The sequence below is a fragment of the Aulostomus chinensis genome, chromosome 16, assembly GCF_037954235.1.
Source record: "Aulostomus chinensis isolate RoL2024-O1b breed Wild chromosome 16, RoL_Achi_v1.0, whole genome shotgun sequence".
Lineage (NCBI taxonomy): Eukaryota > Metazoa > Chordata > Actinopteri > Syngnathiformes > Aulostomidae > Aulostomus > Aulostomus chinensis.
In genome coordinates, this window is record NC_141335.1 from 11,689,307 (window position 1) to 11,695,859 (window position 6,553).

Below are 6,553 nucleotides of genomic sequence, written 5' to 3' on the forward strand. Positions count from 1 at the left end.
CGGGTCTGCGCAGCGGCAGCGCATCTCAAACCTCCCACCAGGAAGGATGGAGGGACCTCTCCCTCTCTCGCTCTCTCTCTCTCTCTCTCTCTCTCTCTCTCTCTCTCTCTCTAACCCTCCCTTTGCTCCCTTTGTCTCCTCTCCACTGCTCTTTATTCAAGTCACCAGAAAACAGTTAGCCAGGCACATAGTTGGAACATTGTGGAGCAGATTTAGAGCCGATCCAAGCTGATCCAAGAGTGTACAGCCTGACAAACCGGTCTGTACTATCATGGAAATGTGTCATCAAGCACTATGAATGAATGAAGGGCTCATTATGACCGGTGAAATAGGAGTTCACTATTTTATGTATTCATGTGATTGCCGCATGTGTTTGTGCTTGAATGGAATCTAATAGCGGAGTGATTTGTGGTGTCCAGAGACAGGCCTAGTTCAAGGGTAAAAGCCTGTGTCTCTCATTTACATGGACAGACTTTGCCATCTGTTGGAGTCTCACAGCATTACAACCCCATTCATGCCTGATAACATTACAGTTCCTGTCATTTTCCTAAGCGGGGTGGGGTCAACAAATCTGCCTGCTGATAAGAAACCGACTTTCAATCCAGTTCTCATCCATAAATGATCACCTATGGTTTTCTGGGTGTGGCATATGATGACGATGATGATGCATGTGTACGTGTTTGCGATCTCTGTCCACTAGGTGTCAGGCTGCACCCGCAATAAGTTGAACATGTGTATTGTTTGATACTAAAGAGCTCAAATGTCATCTCAGTCGTTTTCATTCAGCTATTATGTCTTCAGTCTCACACGCCTTGAATGCACCAGGCGAGGCAACGTCCTTTCCTTTCGTGCATGAGACATCAAGTCTCGTGTCACTGTTAAATCCAGGCAGACAGATAATGCAACATCATGAGTACCGCTCAAATTCTGATTGAAATATGAACTGTTACACTTTTATACTCCTAAATACGATTGACAGTCACAATCTAAATTAATGAATGAAGACCATGAAGATTTTTATGGGCTCTCTTACATGCACAGAAAAAATCTGTCAAGTCACCACTCCAGTCGGGTCCCACCCCCAGCACCATCTGATTGGTTACACATCCTGAGTCATACATAGCCAATAACTGAAGGCTACTTTGCTACCGACAGATGGCTTTGTATTTATTTATGAAAAAAAAAACAGTTAACCACACATGAAATGTCACTGGTAGCTCCTTGTACTTTTTGTTTTATGACGTTTTGTGTTCAGGTTATTCTGAATTTTGATGTTGTTTACAAAGCCTGTCTGTCCTCACTGCAGCAGCCATGACTACAAGAGATGAAAACAACCTACACTGTGCTCTTGTATAAGTGACTGATGTCACATGAGGTTGAACAAATCTGTATGCAGAGGTGGAGGAAGCATAAGGCTGCTGAGTGGAGTGTTTGGATGGCCGATGAGGTTTCTGATGGCTTCTCTGAATTGGGCACGGTCGCTGACAGGAAGTAGATGCTGTGCAGCTGAAACTTAAACTAGTCGTTGATTTTGTGTAACTAGAAGAGTTTTGTTTGTCTTCCTATTTTCATCAAAACATTGCTCATTTTAACCCAAACCATGGTCTTTAAGTGTTTTTGTGAATAAATCTAACCAAAATCTGCCATTTTAGAGGATCAGTGGCAATAATAAACATAATTGAATTTACTTTGTTAACCATGTTTTATCTGTCACTGCTAAACAGGTTCTTTTCATACTTATAAGTGCTACATTTATTTTTGTATTTTTGCTCAAATTCGATTGAAAATTCAAGCTCTCGTAATTAAGTGTTTTTACACAACAGTATAGTACTTTCACCCAAGTGGCTCTCCCACCGCTGCACCTTCCTCGATGTTACATGCCTGGTGGTTTGTCTCACAGCAGCGAGGCCCCAACTATAACAATGGACACAGCGTGACATAACGTATCACAATAACTGATGGTTATAGGACCTGAAAGCCACTGAGAACATTAGGTCTGTTATGGGTTTGAGGAATCTCTAAGTTTATTTTTCACCAACTACAAACTCAGTTCCATAACTGTGTATCAGAGAGGACCCCCCCCCCGCCCACACACACACACACACACACACACACACACACACACACACACACACACACACACACACACACACACACACACACACACACACACACACATCTGCAGTCAGGTAAGAATGCCCAAATACATTTCATTGAAAATATTTAGCCTTCCTGATGTTTTTAGTAAGAGATAACAAAACATTTTGCAAAGAGATAAGATAGCTCAAACAAAAGGGGTCCAACACTCGATCTTGGCATGTAGAGGGGCATTTTTGGAATTCTGCATCTGATCCCAGGATGGATTGAGTCCCAAGATAGCAGATCTTATCCTCTCAGAGCCCTAACAACTGGGACCCACTAAATTATTCCAGCAAACACATCTTTTTTACCACTAATGGTGAGCTATTTGGCTGTGTTTTGTTAGTATCTATTTTGGATTAGATAACATTTACCTAGTTTTATGTGTGTCCACAATGAAATAAAATGATGTGTGCTTGTGTGGATTTACTTGTGCACTTGGAAAAATAATCAATGGAAGTCTTCTGTTGAGCTGAGGCCCTCAGGACTCCTCAGCGCTGAAGCATTGAGAGCACATTGTTCGTGCCTGGGATTTGTATTCTGTACCTGAGTTGCGCTGCTGTGGAATGTAATGGGTACTGACACTGGTTTAATGAGTGCATGTAAACCCAGGGCCAAATGCAATTACATGCTCTCACAGGCAACCATCAAAAAAGAGGCAGCTGTTAACAGCCATTAATCGCGGATGGTCATGCAGCTAACTGTATTTGTAGGGCAGGGGGAGTGAGGAAAGAGTAGAAAGACAGAATGGGGTAGGGGGTAAAGTCATTATGAGACAGATAGCGGAGTAGCATCTGTCAGCATTGGCATGTTACCATTTTGTTCTTTTTGCCTGACTCAGTTTCGCCAGAGAAAGTCAAGCCACGCTTTCCAGTCAGTAAAATGTTGGGACACATCCTGCAAAAGTGTGGGAAATAAAACGAGTGCCTTGGCCCTTCGGGATGGAAGATGTTTTGTAGAGTTAGATATGTATTTTGGTTCCAATTTGGACAAATATAGCAAAATCCATCTGAATTATTGCTGTCCTTGCAAAACAACATCCATTTCAGCTAAAAACAGTGATAAAAAAAAATCATCAGACATTCCTGCTTTAGAAACCTGTTAGCTACACACCTTACAAGGCAGAGCTTGCACTCCACTGTCTGCTCTGACAAGTCAATAAAACCCACTGGTATGCTGAACATTTTTGGTAGGCAAGATAGATACAAGGCTGCAGTGGAATTTGATCAGGCAGTGAGCCAGCCTTCTCTTTATTACAGACCCTCCCAGTGAGCACACCTCAACCTGGGGAAAAGTATTACCGACTGGCACGTCAAAGAGTCTTCACCCTCCTCTCACCTGCTTGTCTTCATCCCTGTCACACATGCATGTGTTCACGCCCACGCATGTTACATACAGTACAGTACACACACTTGCACTTGTGCGATCCTAAATTCTCCCAAGTTGCAATGGGAGGGATGGCAGGAAAGTGGAAAATATGAAAAGGCTCGGCAGATGTGAGCTGACAGGGCGGGAGGGATGGATGTGCACTGGGAATTTTCGGGAGATGTAGATGAACAACAGTTGCTTTCCACCAGGCTTTTTTTTTTTTTCTTGATTGTTTGTGCCATGTGATCTCAGAGGGGAAACTGCATTTACAAGCAGGACTGCATTAAAGGAATGATGGGCCCCTGGGCTATGAGTTTTTCAAGGCCCCCACTCAACTCAGCTGTTGCCTCGTGTACCTGCACAAACATTTGCACAAACGATTTACTTATGGAATAGAGTTTCAGACTGGAATGTAGGATTTTGCTTTGCCATTAAAAAAAAATGCTCAAGCGAAAGCTGAAGAAAGAAATGACACATTTATGTATGTACATTACAGAGCGATGCAGTCATCATGTGAATTCAATCTTAAATGTATCAATTTTTAATGCGGAGGCCTCAAGACCACACCCAAGATGTAAATGATAGATGTGATGTGGAAGGAGTACTCAGGAATACCAAATTAGGATTTATCTGCATTTAAAGGGGACTAACATGCCACTAAATTTCAAACAAAATGCTTTTTTTCTCTCTCTCTTGCTCTCTCTCTCTCTCTCTCTCTCTCTCTTTTTTTAACACCACTACATTTATTTAAATCCATCAGTTTAAGTCACTTTGAAGGGACTGGAAAAAACACCACTTCAGCACAACCATTAGAGGTCAGTGGTTTGCGCTATGAATGTTCCCAAACACTGGAATACACAAAGATCATGGAGAATGTGTACTTTTTAACTTTTGGGGCTTAAGTAATGTCAGTGTCAAATACTTTTATACTTTTACTGAAGAACAATTTGGAATGGAGACTTCTACTTTGACTAGAGTTCTTTTTGATCCCTTTCTCTTGATTACAGTCTGAACACTTGCAGGAGAAGAAGTCTTTGCTCTTATTGTACATTGATGCAACTAAGTTTGCCCTCTACTTTCAACCGATCCTTTATGGACAATGATCAAATGCATGCAGTGCTGTGGACCAACTCCAGATGTTTCTTCCAGTACCAAGGTCAGGAGCACTGACCTTCGTGGTCGAAACCTGAGAAACGCATACAGACAACTGGGGAACCAATGATCTCCACGTTCAAAGGAACTGGGATGGTGGGGACTCGAACCTGTGACCCACTGTGTATATTCTCACACAAACACACACACACACACACACACACACACACACACACACACACACACACACACACAGGACGGATGGCCAAAATCATTAAAATCAAGATTTAGTTCTTCTATAAAACGTATTCATTATCAATGTTAAGGAGCATTTTTCACATGGATATTGAGTCAGATCAAGATTGTACAGCTATTTGAATCTAATTTGTGATTAGGAGGCAAACGTTTAATTAATTTGATTTGATCCTCCACACCATGTTAGACTTCCTCTCGTTAAACTTCCAGACAGCAAAGAGGTGCACTCAAGGATCAACATGCTTCCTCTTCCGACTGAGCCGCTGATCGTAAACACTACAGCAGGCCCCCTCAGGACAAATATAAGTGGGTTTTTTTTCCCCTGATATGAATTTACTGTTACTGCAATTATCATCCTTGTATATCATGTTTTCCCCTTGTAATTATGTCATAATTCAAAGGTTTAGCGAACTGCAAAAAAAAAAAAATCAGGTACGTCATCATCCAGCAAACTCTTCTCTGAGGAACAGAGCCATTAATTGTCAGGATATAATTACAATCCTAACACCCTGAGGGCCCGTCTCGTTCAGTCATCCCAGAGTTACTGCTTCGAGCTATAATAAGAGAATGTAATCACACAGGTATGGACCTCCAGGATTTATTTTTCAGCCCGACTCAAGGCTGATTAAAACGACTTCTGTGGCCGGGCACCAGGCAGAGACTGTTTACGACCTGGCATGTGTTCAACAGCCACATGAAGTGGGACCAGCCTGCGCGCCATACCAGCAGAGTTCCCCCCATTTACATACACAAACAAGCACACATGGATCTTGCTAATTTGTTTGACGTATGTATATTGCTGTTACCTCGGGAGTGATTTCTTGAGTGGCATGCATACCAGTGTGTGGTTATGCCACCCTGGTGTGGCACTACTTGTTGCCAGTGTTAACAAGTGACCTCATCACATTATGCCAATAAACTACTCACACCTCACCTCTTCATGCACTCTCGCCATTAAAACACCTCTTACCTTTCTGCCTGACAGCCGCTCGGAAAGAGCTCAAGACAGGCCGAGGAGAACATGAAGTAAACTGCGCCACACTGAGAAGTGATGTGAGAGATTTCCCTGTGAGAAGTGATTAATCACTTGTTGTAACAGCAGTTTGTGATCAGTTCAAACTTGCTGCTGCAAGGCAGAACTGTTTCCATTGGTGGGTTTTTATTTGATTTCTTATGTTTATGATGTGTTTGTGCCTGTACGGTGGGAATCCCTAGAAAAGACAAAATGAACAAAAGTTTAGGAATTTAATCTTTTTAGTACGACGTTCTCCCCCCGTGCAGTCAGACGGATTTTTACCTGATCTTGAGACCTTGTGCTGTCGAGGTGAATCAGCCAAACGTGGTTGTTGCGAGATATGGAACAAATTGGAATACAAAGACAGTGCACTGCAGCAAACAGGATAAACTGATATAAAATCTGCCTGATTAAAATAAAAGCCGCTCGTGCAGAAACCTGGTAAAAGACGTCAATATTAGAGATGTGTCTGAAAGTTGGAAACTACCCACAAGATTTTAGATGTATTGTGCATAAATCGTAGTGTAAAAACGTACATTTCTGCTGATTAGTTCAACACCATTCAATTGATGGAATGCACATTCCAATCAAGATATTTCTCTGAATAAGATTCGGTTACATAAACAGTATTTTCGAATGAGTTTAACTTGCATAAGGTCAGAGTAGAAGTAGACAATGATGGGA